Here is a 17,001-nt window from a genome sequence, read left to right as displayed (position 1 = left end):
CAGTCTGTAAAAGTGGCAACATCGTTCCCAGCAGCGACCTGGGAGTCCAAGATGCATCCAGACGCCCTCCCCATGCTGTCTCCGAACCTTGTCAGTGGTGTTTCCATCAATGTATGACCTTTTACTATGAACCAGACACCCTCCCCTTCTTTCATCATGTAGTACAAGTAGATAGCAGTGCAATCCATGATGTTCAGGTAGAGGGCAGTATAGTTCAAATGTATTGAACTGATTTTACTCCCAAATGTTCTGCAATAAATCTGTCATGTGTGAATATAACATAAATAGCATAGGATTGTATATCTTATTGCTGCAGATATGATTTCATATATGAATTAGCAGACCAGTAAAAAACATCAGTGCTAAGTTTTCCTCTTTTGAAGGTGCAGGTTGTTGGTAAATCGTGTTACCACATTCATTTAAGTTACTTGTCAGCACATCCTTCCCCAAATTAGAAGCTGTACACATGCAATCATTGCTGCCATGCTCTGATTCTAGGGGAAGTGGTTATGAATGGTTAGCCATGCTATAGCATGTCAGAAGTAGATGGCATGCATACATTATATTTTACATATTGAGAGCCAGCTTATTCACGGAAGCTTCCTCAGCAGGTAAATTGGTTTTTGTTTAGTGTAACACTGAGATTTATGATGATTATTATTGTTATTATTATTATTATTACTGATAATATATAATGAAAATATTGCATTCAGAGAATATAATGATTTAGGTATAAATATCAATAGCTGAGAAACAGACCGTGACTGTGATCTGTATTTCCATTTGTATTAATGTATTTACATTTTACGTGTATAATATTTTTCTGTGAATATTGGAGGACATTTATTATAGTGTTTGCGCATCTTTATGGTTGAAAAAATGCTGTTTTAAACAGCCTAATCTTTCTTTGGCGCATTTACTACTGAAAGTGTGCCTGTTTTGGAGGCATTTGCACCTTGTTCGACACATTTATCAAGCTCGTCTGTCTTTTAGACTGCAGTTAGACTGGAGCAGTGATGGCCAGTTCACATTGTTCACCCGCGAACACATGCGGGCTGCCATCTTTTTTCACAAGTCCGGCGAGGCACAGGTAAGCCCTTACCTGTGCCTGTGCGCGAGCCGGTCTGAAAACAAGTGTGGTCAGCAGGAACAGGCAGTTCCAAAAACAGCCACCGGGGGCCTTCATCAGGCTGTTCTTGGAACTGCCTGCTCCCGTTGACCGCACTTGTTTTCAGACCGGCTCGCGCACAGGCACAGGTAAGGGCTTACCTGTGCCTCGCCAGACTTGTGAAAAAAGATGGCAGCCCGCATATGTTTCCCGGGGTGAACAATGCGAACTGGCTTTCACTGGACTGGAGTAGTGGATTCGCCATTAAAAGTTGCAAAGCAGTTGATGAATGAGACAAGGTGTCTTTGTATTAGGCCTCTTGCACACGACCGTATTATTTTTCTGTTCCTTTTTTTGCGTTCCGTTTGCTGTCCGTATGCAGAACCATTCACTTCAATGGGTCCAAAAAAACAATGGAAGGTACTCCGTATGCATTCCGTTTCCATACTTCCGTTCCATTCAACGATAGAACATGTCATATTATTGCCCGCAAATCACGTTCCATGGCTCCATTTAAGTCAATGGTTCCGCAAAAAAAAACGGAATGCAGACAAAATGCATCAGTATGTCTTCCGTATCCATTCCGTTTTTGCGGGACCATCTATAGAAAATTGAATGCCCAGCCCAATTTTTTTAAATGTAAAAAAGAATCACAAACGGAAACCAAAAGGAAAGAACAGCAAAACGGAATGGAAACAGAACTACTACTGAAACAAAAAGACTGAAAAACTGATCCTTTTAAAATGGACCGCAAAACAATACGGTCGTGTGGAAGAGGCCTTAGGACTCATGCACACGGCTGTAGTTTTGGCCCGCTTCCGACTCACATGTTTTGTGGATCAGATGTGGACCCATTCATCTCAAAAATTGAACATGTCCTATTCTTGGCTGTTTTGCGGACAAGGATAGGACATTTCTGCAGAAAAAAAAAAGTGTTTTGTGGATCCGCGATTTGCAAACCACAAAACGGATACGGTTGTGTACATGAGCACTTAATCAGGTCTCTGGTTGTTTAACTTCAATTAGACTGGGCTAATTAGTATGTGCATGAAAAAAGGAGCAAATGTGCAGTGAAAAATTACACATCTACCTCAAACTGCGACTTTTAATGCAAAATGAATGAATCTCTCTGCTTTTAAGGCCTCTTGCACATGACCGTGTGTCCCCCGTGGCCGTACTGCGGCCCGCATATGGCGGGTCCCCAATACACAGGACACTGGCCATGTGCATTCCGCATTACGGATGCGGACCCATTCAATTCAATGGGTTCGCAAATCCGGAGATGCGGTGCGGAAAGAAACGGAACCACGGAAAGGAAGCACTATGGAGTGCTTTTGTGGTGTTCCGTTCCGTGCTTCCATTCCCAAAAAGATAGAACTTGTCCTATCTTTTTGCGAAACAGACAGATCGCGGACTCCATTCAAGTGAATGGGGTCGCGATCTGTATGGAGCTGGCCCATGGTCGGTGCCCATACATTGCGGACCACAATTTGGGCTCTGCAGCAAGGGCACGGGCAGCACAAGTTCGTGTGCAAGAGGCCTAAGACAGATAGTGATGCCTCAAAAAATATTTATTAATTAAAATTCCCCAAATATCCACTTTTTAAGAAAATCTACTTTTTTAAGGACCAGTTCAGTTCTGAAGTCACTTTGTGGGGCTTACATAAATGACCCCATTGTAGAAATGACACCCCGAAAGTTACTCAAAACTGATTTTACAAACATTGTTAACCTTTTAGGTGTTTCACAAGAATTAAAGGAAAATGGAGATGAAATTTAAAAATTTAACTTTTTGGGCAGATTTTCCACTTTAATCATTTTTTTTTCTTTAACACATCGAGGGTTAACAGCCAAACAAAACGTAAAATGTATTACCCTGATTACATAAACACCCCACATGTGGTCATAAACTGATGTAAGGGTACATGGCAGGGCGCAGAAGAAAAGGAACGTCATATGGTTTTAGAAGGCAGATTTTGCTGAACTGGTTTTTAGATGCCATGTCCCATTTAAAGCCACCCTGATGCACCCCTACAGTAGAAACTCCCAATTAGTGACCCCATTTTGGAAACTAGGGGATAATGTGTCAGTTTTATTGGTACTATTTTGGGGTACATATGATTTTTTGGCAATGTTTTTAGTCTTCATTTTTTACAACATTCATCTGATAGGGTAGATCATGTGCTATTTTTATAGAGCAGGTTGTTACAAACGCAATTATATCAAATATGTCTACTTTGTTTGTTTGTTTGTTTGTTTTAGTTTTACATATTAAAGCATTTTTTTTTTTTAAGTTATGTTTTTGTGTCTCCATTTTCCAAAAGCCATATTTTTTTTTATTTTTTATTTTACTGCCAATCGTCTTGTGCAGGGGCTAGTTTTTTGCAGGAAGAGTTGATGTTTTTATTGGTACCATTTTTGGGTACATATGATTTTTTGATCATTCATTATTACACTTTATGGGGCAAGGTGACCAAAAAATTGGTTGTTTTTGCACAGTTTTATTCATTTATTTTAACAGCGTTAGGTCATGTGACATTTTGCAAAGAGAAGGTCGTTATGGACGTGGCAATAATATGTATACTTTTTCTGATTTATTTAAGTTTTACACAATAATAACATTTTTTAAACCCAAAAAATTATGTCTGAGAGCCATAGCTTTTTTATTTTTTGACCGATTGCCTTATTTAGGGTCTCATTTTTTGTGGGATGAGGTGGAGGTTTGATTGGTACTGTTCTGGCGGCATACGCCTTTTTGATCGCTAGGTGTTGCACTTATGTTCTGTTACGTGACAAAAAATGTATTTTTGGCATTGTTTTTATTTTTTTATTTTTTTTACGGTGTTCACCTGTTCACCATACAAATCCTCACAGTGTGTATGTACCCTTAGAGGAGTTTTTGCAAGAGTTTAGAAGAGTATTTAGCCTCTTGCACACTACCGTAGGTGTCCCGTTGCCGTATTGCGGACCGCACATGCAGATCCGCAATACACGGGCACCGTTCTGTGTGCATTCCGCATCGCGGATGTGGACCCATTGACTTGAACACTACAGAAGCACTACGGAATGTTTCCGTGGGGTTCTGTTCAGTACTTCCGTTCCTCAAAAAGATAGAACTTGCTCTATCTTTTTGCGGAACGGACGGATGCCGACCCATTCAAGTTTAATGGGTCTGGATCCGTCCCGGGGGCTGCACGAGGTTGCCCGTGCATTGGGGACCGCAAATTGCGGTCCCCAATACACGGAACGGAACAAATATGTTCATGTGCAGGAGGCCTAAAAGTTAGATTGTAGGTCTGTCTAATAACATATGGACAATACTGCATTTATAGCTGGTGCCACCCCAGGCACCAAGTCTGAATACTTCCTACCAGGGCCCAAATTGACCAACATGAGTAGTCGGGGTCAACTCAAGTAGGTGGTGCTAACACCAGCAGTACCATAGAGGGGTAGTATATTGTTCCACACTGGTATTTTATGGCTCTGGGTCAGTATATTGTGCTGTAAAATTTAATGTCATTCTGTTGCAACCCCCAATACCATGTCCACAATGCTCCTCAAATACTATACTACAAAAAACAAAATGACTTCAGTAGTAATAATGCCCCCTAACATGTCTCCATTAATAATAAAGCCTATATAGTGCCCCAGTGGTAATAATGCCCCTACAGTGCTTCCATCAATAATAATGCCCCGTAAACTATGGATGAAGTAGAGTTAACACTTCTGTTTTCTGAGATTCTGAGTTGTGTTATCTAATCTAAGCAAACAACTTCAATTGTTTTTCAATGGCTTTAGTGTCAAAATAAAGGGATGAGTTAAGAGATTTGAGTTAAGAGCTGGAATGCTAATCCTGCTCCATCTGTACCTTCAAAAATAATTATGTCCCCTAAAATGCCTCCAATAATGATAAAAATAAACCATTGTGCTCCCAGTAATAATGCCTGTATCTCACAAACGAATCTCACAAACGGAATTCAAAACGCCAGTGTGAAAGTAGCCTAAGTTGAATGTGTCTCGATCCGTCCTGGCCGCCGCACGGACGCTGCCCGTGCATTGGGGACCGCAAGTTGCGGTCCCCAATGCATGGAACGCCCGCACACGAGCCATGTGAATGAGGCCTAACACAGATACAAATTGAATCAGCTCACTTCCATCTATTATGTTAGTGCACGAACACTGGGCTGCTTCCCAGCTGATATATGGAAAACAGAAATGTATTCAGCACTCAGATAAAATCCTCCATACTTTATTTAGTCTGGAAACATATAGAAAAACTTAAAATCAATTTCACTTATACGTTTTTGATGGACAACCACCGTTAGGGCTCATGCACGTGGCTGGATACGGGCTGTGTGCGTTCCACATTTTGCAGAACGGAATGTTCTGCTATCAATAGAACAGTCTTAGGCCCCTTTCACACGGGCGAGAATTCCGCGCGGGTGCAATGCGCGAGGTGAACGCATTGCACCGGCACTGAATCCGGACCCATTCACTTGAATGGGGCTGTTCAAATGAGCTGTGATTTTCACGCATAACTTGTGCGTTGTGTGAAAATCGCAGGATGTTCTATATTCAGCATTTGTCACGCAACGCAGGCCCCATAGAAATGAATGAGGATGTGTGAAAATCGCATTGCATCATCACTTGCTTGCTTATTAGCCGTTGCGTGGTGAAGTGAGAAAATTACAGCCCTTTATGGCGTGTATCAGTGGCAAAAAAAAATATTATTTGCCGTTCACGGCCGCAGTTATATGTTCTAAAGCCTTCTTTGGTGTGTATTAGTTAAGAAAAAAGGGCTAATTAGCCGTTGTGTGATGAAGTGGGAAAATTGAAGCCCCTTTTGGCGTGTATTAGTGGTAATAAAAAGTATTATTTGCCGTTAACGGCCGCAGTAATATGTTCTAAAGCCTGTTTTTGCTGTGTATTAGTGGGGGGAGGGGCTTATTAGCCATTGTGTGGTAAAGTGAGAAAATTACAGCCCTTTTTGGTGTCTATTAGTGGGGAAAAAATAATTTTGTTTGCCGTTAACGGCCACAGTTATATGTTCTAAAGGCATTTTTTTTTAGTGTATTAGTGGGGGGAAAAGGGGCTTATTAGCTGTTGTGTGGTGAAGTAAGAAAATTAAAACCCTTTTTGGCGTGGACTAGTGGGGGGAAAAAGGGGCTTATTTGCTGTTGTGTGGTGAAGTGAGAAAATTATAGCCCTTTTTGGCATGCATTAATTTATTTTTTATTTACTTATTTGACCTAAAAGTATGTCAAACAGAGAAGTCACAGGCACTGCACAGGGAAGGGGCAGAGGCCTAAGTGTTTCTGGCGCAGGCACAGGTCGTAGCAGAGTAAGGGGGCGTGGCAGCAGGGTTCACTTCGAGAGGCCTGAGCTCCTAGTGTCAGCTAGCGGTCGTGTCATGACCAGCAACCCAGGGGTTCTTGAATGGTTAAACTGGATCTTCGACATCAGACACCCCCTGCCAAGAGTAGGTGGGTTTGTCAGACACAACCCTTAGTTGGTATGGCCCGGGAGCAGACCCTGTCCTCAACCTGCCTCTGTCCCTTTCTGTTCCCTCAGCCAGAGAAGTACCATATGCTGTGGGTTTAGCTCCACTAGACAGCGAGGACGAGCTACTAGAGATTAGTCGGCAGCTACTGCCCAGCCAAGATCCCGAGGACACATCCGCCGCTTCCTCCAGTAGGCAGGCAAATAGTGATGAGGAGACTGTCCTAGGAGCTGTTGAGGAGGACATCAGTGACGTGCAGATAGTACTCGAAGATGATGTAGCCGATCGCAATTGGGAGCCAGGTGACGAAGGGGCTTCATCATCATCGAGGAAAGAGGGTAGCAGCTTGCGCGTAAGGCAGCGGTGGAGCTAGCAAGTTGGTAGCGTGGCCGGGAGTCAGCAGTGTGGCAGCAGTGGGAGGTCAGGAGCCAAACGTGCCCGGGTAGACCACCTGCTTCGCAGGAGCTTACCGGCCCGGAAAGTGGTGGTGCAGCGGTTCACGGAGGAAGTGGCGGTAGCAGTCAGTCAGTGCGGAGTGTTGGGGGTAAAATTTACCTACTCGTCAGTGTGGCAGTATTTTGTTAAGCCGCCGGGGGAAGTTAACATGGCCATGTGTCGAATCTGCGGGCAGAAGGTGAAGCGTGGCAAGGGTGTCAATGTTGGTACCATGTCCGTGCATCAACATATGCAGCGTCACCATAAAGTGGCCTGCCGCAGCAATCGCTGCATCACCCAGTGGCACGCACCCGATTTCAGACAGTCAAGGCTCCAGCACCTCAGCCGAAGGAAACTGTCTGTCCTTCCCATCATCTGCTGGTCCTGATGCTCCTGCTCCTCCTCCTCCTAGTCAGTCATTCAGTCAGCAATCAATCACCGAAGCAATTGTCAAGAGACAACAGTATGCGTGCACTCATCCAATGGCACAGAAGCTGAACGTGCTTCTTACCAGGTTGCGGGAACTGCAGTCCCTCCCTTTCCAAGTGGTGGACTCTGCACCTTTCAGAGAACTGATGGCTTGTGCCGAGCCAAAGTGGAAAGTCCCAAGCCGTCATTTCTTTGCCAAAAAGGCAGTACCAGCCCTGCACACATATGTAGAACAGAAGGTGGGCCAGTCCTTGAGCCTGTCGGTGCCTGCCAAAGTGCACGGCAGCGCCGACATGTGGAGCTGTAACTACGGTCAAGGAAATTAAATCTCTTTAATGGCCCACTGGGTAAATGTGGTTCCTGCCCAGCCAAACCAGCAACTTGGCCAGGTGATGCCGCTTCCACCTCCATGTTCACACGCCATTGGTCGTGTAACAATGTCCATCTCTGCCTTCTCATCCTCCACTTTGTCCTCAGCCTCCACTGCAGGGACAATTCATAGTGCCCCACCAGCATACCACATGTGCAGGGCACGGCGGTGTCACGCTGTTCTGCACCTAGTTTGACTGGGCGAATGGAGTCACACAGGGGAGGAACTTCTCTGCATCCTTTATCAAGAAATCAACTCCTGGCTTTCTCAGCGACAACTCAAAATCAGAACCATGGTGACCGACAACCGGAAGAACATGGTGTCGGCGCTCCGTCAAGCATGGCTGAGCCATGCGCCCTGCATGGCACGTGTTCAATCTGGTTGTCAAGCATTTCCTGAAGTCTTCCATCCACATGCAAGACACCCTAAAAATGGCCAAAAAACTTTGCATGCACTTCAGCCACTCGTACACTGCCAAGCACACCCTCCTTGAGCTACAGCGGCAGAACTGCGTCCCCCAACATAGGCTGATATGTTTCCACCCCGTTGGATTTTCACCCTCTAAATGTTAGACCAACTGTACGAACAGAGAAAGGCCATAAACGATTTCTTGATGATACAGGCGGACAGAGGTACTCCCCTGTGTAACTTCGATGTTAGCTAGTGGCAGCTCATGTGTGACACCTACCCATTGCTCGTGCCCTTTGAGAGAGCCACTTTATTTGTCAGTCGCCAGGACTACGGGATGAACGTCATTCCACTGCTTCATATCCTGGAAAAGATGCTGGTAAATCTGGCGGGTCAGGGGACTGGAGACGTGGCGCCTACATATCAAGGCCACATGAGCACTGTGGGGGCTGAACTGGAGGAGGAGAACATTGGAGCACAAGCAATGGGTAGCGAAATGGGTGGTTTTTCTCCACAGGTGACAGGAGAGGAGGAGATGAGGAAGAATAGGTAGATGACCCAGCCACACCGTGGCAATATGCAGTGGAGATGGAGGCAGGGCAGGGACTCCCTCCGAGTCACTTGCGCAAATGGCCCGATGCATGCTCACTTGCTTGTACAGTGACAGCCGAATTGTCACCATTCGGCCTCGCTACCAGTCCAAAATGGGGGCCCTTTTTACACCTGCTGAGAGGGAGGACAAACTGAACTACTATAGAGACATCCTGTGTAGTCAGTTAGCCGCTGCCTATCTACGCCATCGTCCATCCTCTCTCAGGTCTGACCGGGGGGGGCCCTCTGCACTCACGTTCCACTGCCATGGCTGCTGAGGTGTGGAAGGTGGCAGGAGCAGTATCAGCTCCATCAGCAGCAGCCTCAGTCTAGAGTCACTGATGAGCAGCTTTCTTCACCCGTATATTGAAGAAACTATTCACCAGCAGCTAGACATAGAGCAGAACCTGAACTAACAGGTAATGGCATACTGCCAGCCTTTTTTGAAGATCTGCTGGACTACTGGGCAGCCAAACTGGATTTGTGGTGGCAACTGGCCGAGTTTGCCCTGGAAAAGCTGTCCTGCCTAGCCAGTAGCATGGCATCAGAGCGGGAGTTTAGTGCGGTGGGGGCCATGGTTACCCCAAGGAGAACTCGCCTGTCCACCCAAAATGTAGAGAGACTGACTTTTGTCAAGATGAATCAGGCGTGGATCAGCCAGGATTCCCACCCACCAATGCCTGATACATCAGATTATATCATCCATGCTGCCTCAACCAAACCTTGACAAAAGAGACCGTTTTTTTTCTGGCTACCGGCCTCAGCTGCTATTCTGATGCTGTCACCCACCTGATGCCACACATCTGATGCCAAGTGCTCCTTCTTCCACCTACCATGGTCAGCGAGTACTGTTAGCGCCACCCACCCACCCACCACTCTTCAACCAGGTCACTCTGTGGTCTCCTGATGATGCTGCTGCCTCTACACTATGTCACCTTGCCACTATGTGGTCTCCTGATGCTGCTGCCACCTCCACACTATGCCACCTTGCCACTCTTTGGTCTCCTGATGCTGCTGCCACCTGCACACTATGTACCCTTGCCACTCTATGGTCTCCTGATGCTGCTGCCACCTCCACGCTATGTCACCTTGCCAATCTGTGGTCTCCTGAGGCTCCTTGCTACTATGTGGCCTCCTCATGCTGCTGCTGCCACCTCCACACTCTGTCATTGTGACACTCTGTGGCCTCCTCATGCTGCTGTTGCTGCCACCGCCACACTACATCAACTTGCCACTCTGTGGTTTCCTGATGCTGCTGCCACCTCCACACTATGTCGCCTTGTCACTCTGTGGTCTCCTGATGCTGCTGCTACCTCCACACTATATCACCTTGCCAATCTGTGGTCTTCTGATGCTGCTACCAACTCCAGACTATGTCACCTTGCCAATTTCTGGTTTCCTGATGCTACTGCAACTCCACCCTATGTCACCTTGCCACTCTGTGGTCTCCTGATGCTGCCGCCACCTCCACACTATGTCACCTTGCCACTCTGAGGTCTCCTCATGTTGCTCCTACCTCCACACTATGTCACCTTGCCACTCTGTGGTCTACTGATGCTGCTGCTACCTCATTACTATGTCACCTTGCCACTCTATGGTCTCCTGATGCTGCTGCCACCTCCACACTATGTCACCTTGCCACTCTGTGGTCTCTTGATGCTGCTGCTACCTCTACACTATGTTACCTTGCCACTATGTGGTCTCATGCTGCTGCTACCTCAACACTATGTTGCCTTTCCACTCCTTGGCCTCCTCATGCTGCTGCTACCAACTCCGCACTCATTGTGCCACTCTGTGGTCTCCTGATGCTGCTACCTCCACACTATGTCACCTCACCACTCCGTGGTCTCCTGATGCTGCTGCCACCTCCACACTATGTCATCTTGCCAGTTTGTGGTCTCCTGATGTTGCTGCTACCTCAACACTATGTCACCTTGCCACTCTGTGACCTCCTCATGCTGCTACTGCCACCTCCACACTCTGTCATTGTGCCACTCTGTGGTCTCCTGATGCTGCCTCTACCTCCACACTATGTCACCTTGCCACTCTATGGTCTCCTCATGCTGCTGCTACCTCAACACTATGTCATCTTGCCAGTTTGTGGTCTCCTGATGTTGCTGCTACCTCAACACTATGTCACCTTGCCACTCTGTGACCTCCTCATGCTGCTACTGCCACCTCCACACTCTGTCATTGTGCCACTCTGTGGTCTCCTGATGCTGCCTCTACCTCAACACTATGTCACCTTGCCACTCTGTGACCTCCTCATGCTGCTACTGCCACCTCCACACTCTGTCATTGTGCCACTCTGTGGTCTCCTGATGCTGCCTCTACCTCCACACTATGTCACCTTGACACTCTTTGGCCCCCTTATGCTGCTGGTAGCACCTCCACAATCTGTCATTGTGTCACTCTGTGGTCTCCTGATGCTACTGCTACCTCCACACTATGTCACCTTGCCACACTGTGGTCTCCTGATGCTGCTGCCACCGCCACAATATGTCATTGGGCCACTCTGTGGATTTCTCATGCTGTTCCCACCCTCCCCACTTCATGACTGTGCCAATATTTTGCCTTTTTGGCCAGGTTGACATAATTATTTATTTGACCCTTCTTCTGATCTGTCAGAAGGAAGGCAAAATGAGACACACAACGGATCCTGTCTGTGTAGCAGCTGTAAGGCCTGTATGGTCCCATCAGAATTGGCTTGATTTGGTAGCCAAAAACAAAAGTGGGTACAAAACACAGAAGACATGCAAATATTCAATTCACGTGTTATCTCTGTTTTGGATACACTCCTGTTTTTTTTGCCATTAGCAATACTGATGGATTACTGACCAAATGCTGACCGAGTGAAGGCGGATGCTCAACACACAGGATACGTTTTTTGGGGGGTTATTGTTCTGACGGATCAGAGGAAGGGCAAAATAATCAGTGACGTCAACACAAACTTACTGCTGACACCCTCTCCACTCAGGGCCGGATTAACGTAGGGGCTGATGGAGCTGCAGCTCCAGGCCCCTACCATAAAATAGGCCCATCCGTGGCAGGCAAAAAGGCCGTCGGGAGCGGCCTTTTGCCGATTTGTTTGTACACAGCTGATGCGCATCGCATCCACATGGTGCAGGAGGGATAATCGCGGGCGCACTGAGTTCATATCCGGCGGGCCGCGTCATTACAGGAACAGCACCAGCTGCTCTCACGTCCTGCCACTGCCACCGGATATACGTCACAGCCGGATATCCGGAGGCCGAACGTCAGAGCAGCTGGTGCGGTTCCTATAAATAATGCCCGCCAGATATGAACTCAGTAGTGTGCCCGCGATTATTCCTCCTGGCTGCACCACAGTTTCGATCAGCACAGGACGGCGACGGCCCACAGGCGCTGGGTCACAGGCAGCCCACACACCACACGGAGAGTCCGAGACAGCAGGCAGCAGCAGGAGCTTCTGGAGGCAGGCTGCAGCAGGTATGAGATACACTCATCTAGTTGGAAGGGAGGACATCAGGGCAATCATAGTGCTGTTATGATTTATGGACACAGCTCTCAGCAGGCTCAGAAACAGCCTGTGGACTGTGACTCTCAAGAAGCACAGCCAGATAGAAGGCTGGCTAAGCATGCTGAGAGCTGTGTCCATAAATCAGAACAGCACTATGAAAATTACTGACTGGCTTAGCTACTTTCACACTAGCGTTCAGAGCGGATCCGTTCTGAACGGATCCGCTCATATAATGCAAAAGGTGGCTCCGTTCAGAACGGATCCGTCTGCATTATATTGTCAAAAAAATGTCTGTGAAATTAGCCTAAACGGATCCATCCAGACTTTTACATTGAAAGTCAATGGGGAACGGATCCGTTTGAAGATTGAGCCATATTGTGTCATCTTCAAACGGATCCGTCCCCATTGACTTACATTGTAAGTCTGGACGGATCCGCTTGCCTCCGCACGGCCAGGCGATACCCGAACGCTGCAAGCAGCGTTCAGGTGTCCGCCTGCTGAGCGGAGGCTGAACGCTGCCAGACTGATGCATTCTGAGCGGATCCGCGTCCACTCAGAATGCATTAGGGCTGGACGGAAGCGTTCGGGTCCGCTTGTGAGCCCCTTCAAACGGAGCTCACAAGCGGACACCCGAACGCTAGTGTGAAAGTAGCCTAAGTCAATGGGGACGGATCCGTTTGAAGATGACACAATATGGCTCAGTCTTCAAACGGATCTGTCCCCCATTGACTTTCAATGTAAAAGTCTGGACGGATCCGCTCAGGCTAATTTCACAGACATTTTTTTTGACAATATAATGCAGACGGATCCGTTCTGAACGGAGCCACCGTCTGCATTATATGAGTGGATCCGTTCTGAACGGATCCGCTCTGAACGCTAGTGTGAAAGTAGCCTTACATTGTAAGTCTGGACGGATCCGCTTGCCTCCGCACGGCCAGGCGGACACCCAAACGTTGCAAGCAGCGTTCAGGTGTCCGTCTGCTGAGCGGAGGCTGAGCGCTGCCAGACTGATGCATTCTGAGCGGATCTGCGTCCACTCAGAATGCATTAGGGCTGGACGGAAGCGTTCAGGGCCGCTTGTGAGAACCTTCAAACGGAGCTCACAAGCGGACAGCCGAACACTAGTGTGAAAGTAGCCTAAGCATGCTGAGACTGAGCTCAGTCTAAATAACAACACATAAAGAAATTACTGTTTCTAGCTGCTAGTCCACAGTCCACAGCAGCTAGAAACAGTAATTTCTTTAAAGGGATTCTGTCACCAGGTTTCACCCCTCAGCTAAAAATATGCTGATGTTCAGGGCGTCTTCATGATTCCTAATGTGGGCTTATAAATGTAATCTGTGGGCTTATTTAGCTAAAAAAACTGCTTTTACTAACCTGTCAGTCAAACAAATAAGGTGCCCAAGGGGATGTTAATGGATGCAAGGTGCAGTCTGCACCCGCCGCCATTCGTGCCCAGCGCCGCCTTTCCGGACTTCTGCGCCGCCTCCTAATCCTCTGTGCCGCCTCTCGCCCTCCCTCCCCCTTCTGCTGTAAGATTTTGCGCACAGGGCTCTGCCTGATGCGCCGTGCGGACTTCTCCATTTGGCTTCTTACAGCGAAGTGCTCATGCGCCGGCACTTCGCTCAACCCCTGTATGCGCGAGATCTTACAGCAGGAGGGGGGAGGGTGGGAGGCAGCGCAGAAGTCTGGAAAGGCGGCGCTGGGCACGAACGGCGGCAGGTGCAGGCGGCACCTTGCATCCATTAACATCCCCTCGGGCACCTTATTTGTTTGACTGACAGGTTAGTAAAAGCTGTTTTTTAGCTAAATAAGCCCACAGATGACATTTATAAGCCCACATTAGGAATCGTGAAGACGCCCTGAACATCAGCATATTTTTAGCTGACAGGGGTGAAACCTGGTGACGGTATCCCTTTAATGTGTTATGTTATTTAGACCCAGCTCGCAGCCTTCTATCTGACTGGCTAAGCATGCTGAGTGCTGTGTCCATAAATCATAACACAGCTCTATGAAAATTACTGTTTCTAGCTGCTGTTGTCCACAGTCCACAGCAGCTAGAAAACAGTAATCTTCATGTTAAATGATCACTATAGTGTCAGGAAAACAAAGCGGTTTTCCTGACACTATAGTGCCCTGAGGGTGCCCCCACCCTCAGGGTCCCCCTCCATGTTGCCAAGATAGACGCCAAATGAAGGGGTAGTTGCAGGAACAAAATACTTTAATGGTATCGATAAAATATATATATGTAATTAAGACACTGAGTGCAGTTGGCTTTTATTTGGAGATTCAGTATATGCTGTGTCGTGTGTGTGTGTATATGTATGTGTGTGTGTGTATATGTGTGAAGGCTTTGGCCTGGATTTGTGGGAGGGGCTGAGGTCCGCCTCCAGCCTATTTAGGGCACCCCTCTACCTGACTCCTGCACCGTCCGAGGTCTGAACTTTGAGAGAGAGAGAGAGAGAGTTACTTGTGGAGTTAACTGAGAAGTTGCTTACGAGTTGCTGTTTTCTTCTGAGGTTCATTGCTTGCGGGTCCAGGATTTGGAGCTTTCCGGTTCCATCCGTCCGACTTCACCTGGTTCCTTGCGGGTCCCGTTTTGCCCGTTAAACTGTGAGTCTTGTCATACGGTACAGCACAGGGCCTCACGGCTGCCCCTGTACCAGCTCGTTCATTTCACCTTTTCATTGTCAAACCATGTCACAGTTTCACTCCAGTCACGGTTTCATGTTTGCTACGTTTTCCGATCATGCATGCACACGGTCACCACACCACATCCCCACTCCCAGCGCTGCCAAAACACGTTGTACCGGGCTCCCATGGCAGCCTCCAACGCCGTTCCCCTCCTCACCATCATCCCACACTTTCCTTCCCCTCACACACAAATATGTACATGTATCATGCTGTCACTTGCGGGGACCATTCTGTTACTTTTGCTGGATAAGTCGCTCCCCTCGCCCAGCTCAGCGGCACGCCCGCCCTCCCACAGTCACCAGTGGCTCACCGCAACCCGACCGCTCCATGCTCCCCCTCCACACACCACACCAGCGCCGCGGTTCCTCTCTTCCCCGCATCTCCGTCCTCCTGCCGCGCTGCCAATGGCGTCCGCCGCGTCCCGACGCCCGGTTTGCGCATGCGCGGCGGGGGCGCGGCGCGTGCGCGGCCGCGGCGCATGCGCAGTGACCGGCGGCCGGCCGGATGCCGCGCACGTGCGCTGTGCGGGGGGGAGGGGGAGCCGAGGGGTGCCGCACATACACCCCTGCACCAGGCACCTCAAGATTCGGCTACCGCTCCCCTCCATCAGCCAGCACCTTCAGGAGGGGGGCGCCACATCCTCAAACCTCAAATGTTCACACAAAGCACCAGAACACCCGCATGGGAAAATAGAGGAAAACAAAAACAAAACCAATATATAAACTCGCCATATGGGAAAACAGAAACCCGCCACATAACAAAAAAAAAAAAAAAAAAACCCCATATGGAAAACAGAAAACCCGCCACATAAAAAAAAAAAAAAAAAAAAAAACCGCCACATGGGAAAAAAAAAAAAAAAAAAAAACGCCACTTGAAAAAAAAAAAAAAAAACGCCATATGGGAAAACAAAACCCCGCCACAGAGAAAAAAAAAAAAAAAAAAAAACCCAATATGGAAAACAAATAAAAGGAATCATCACAATTTTTAAACCCGCCAAAAAAAAAAAAAAAAACCCGCCATATGGAAAATAAATAAAAGGAATCATCACAGTCAAACTACCCCCGGCTTCTTTTCTACATTTTCACACCACATCCACCATACCGGGTCACCATGGCAACTCACGGCGCAATCCTCTCAGGTCATGCTAACGTCCAGACCGCTGTCAAACTCTCGTCATAACACTTCTGTCTACCCCTCTTTTAGGCGGTCAAGCTCATTCTTATTTACGCTGCACGTATCCTGTGATTTTTTTCTGGCTACCAGGTACGTACACCTGCTCAATCGTCTATTTTTCCTACATTTCACTCCATCCCGTTAGGGTCAGCGTGCTGGCATTAGGGGTATCGGAATCCCACTAGAGTATCCCCCTCTTGGCTCCGCCATCAGTCAGTGGTCCGCGAGGCCAACACCCCGCCTCACACGCTCGGAGGCAGCCACCCATCGCGCCACTCGTTAGTAAGCCGCCTCGCTGTTGCATAGAGAGGGCCTCACCTGTCACTCCCTTTCCCTAGTCCTGTCTTACAAGTCACCGAGAGGCCTCACACTCCTGCCACCACGTCAGTGGCCTCATCAACCCCTCGCGCCAACTCATAGATAGTGCCTCTCAAGCCGCTCGGCAAGTAGCAGGGCCTCATCTGTCACCATCTTAGGCTTAATTATTTCGCCATCCGGCATAGCTAGCTTGCCAGCACGATCCTGTGGTTCCCCGCACTAACAAACTATTCTGTTTTAGCATGTCTCTGGAAGGAAGTGAGAACTTTTCCCTTCCTGGCACTCCGGCCAGATCCATCACCTTAGCCCAGGGAGACTATCTTTCCAGCCCAGCAGCCATCAGATCCTGGACAGTTCCGCGTATCACGACAGAATTGAGGAGACGGCAGATTCCCTTCCCCGCCACGGCAAGGAAAGCGGAGCTTTTCCGTCTACTGCGCACGTCAGCCAGTAACGCGGAGGCAGGGGAAGGACCC

General features: G+C 48.1%; 1 protein-coding gene across 1 annotated transcript in view; it reads left to right on the top strand.

Annotated features, from left to right (window-relative positions):
• The first annotated feature begins 487 nt into the window (after positions 1 to 487).
• The window catches only part of GPR55 (G protein-coupled receptor 55), a 33,482-nt gene continuing 16,968 nt past the window's right edge, over positions 488 to 17,001 (top strand). Inside the window, exon 1 of the mRNA XM_044291355.1 lies at positions 488 to 611. The gene's annotated coding sequence lies outside the window, so the exon portion shown is untranslated. The remainder of the gene's footprint in view (positions 612 to 17,001) is intronic.

This window comes from Bufo gargarizans, chromosome 4, assembly GCF_014858855.1.
Source record: "Bufo gargarizans isolate SCDJY-AF-19 chromosome 4, ASM1485885v1, whole genome shotgun sequence".
Lineage (NCBI taxonomy): Eukaryota > Metazoa > Chordata > Amphibia > Anura > Bufonidae > Bufo > Bufo gargarizans.
Note: the sequence above shows the minus strand (reverse complement) of the source record. Positions and strands in the feature narration are given on the sequence as shown.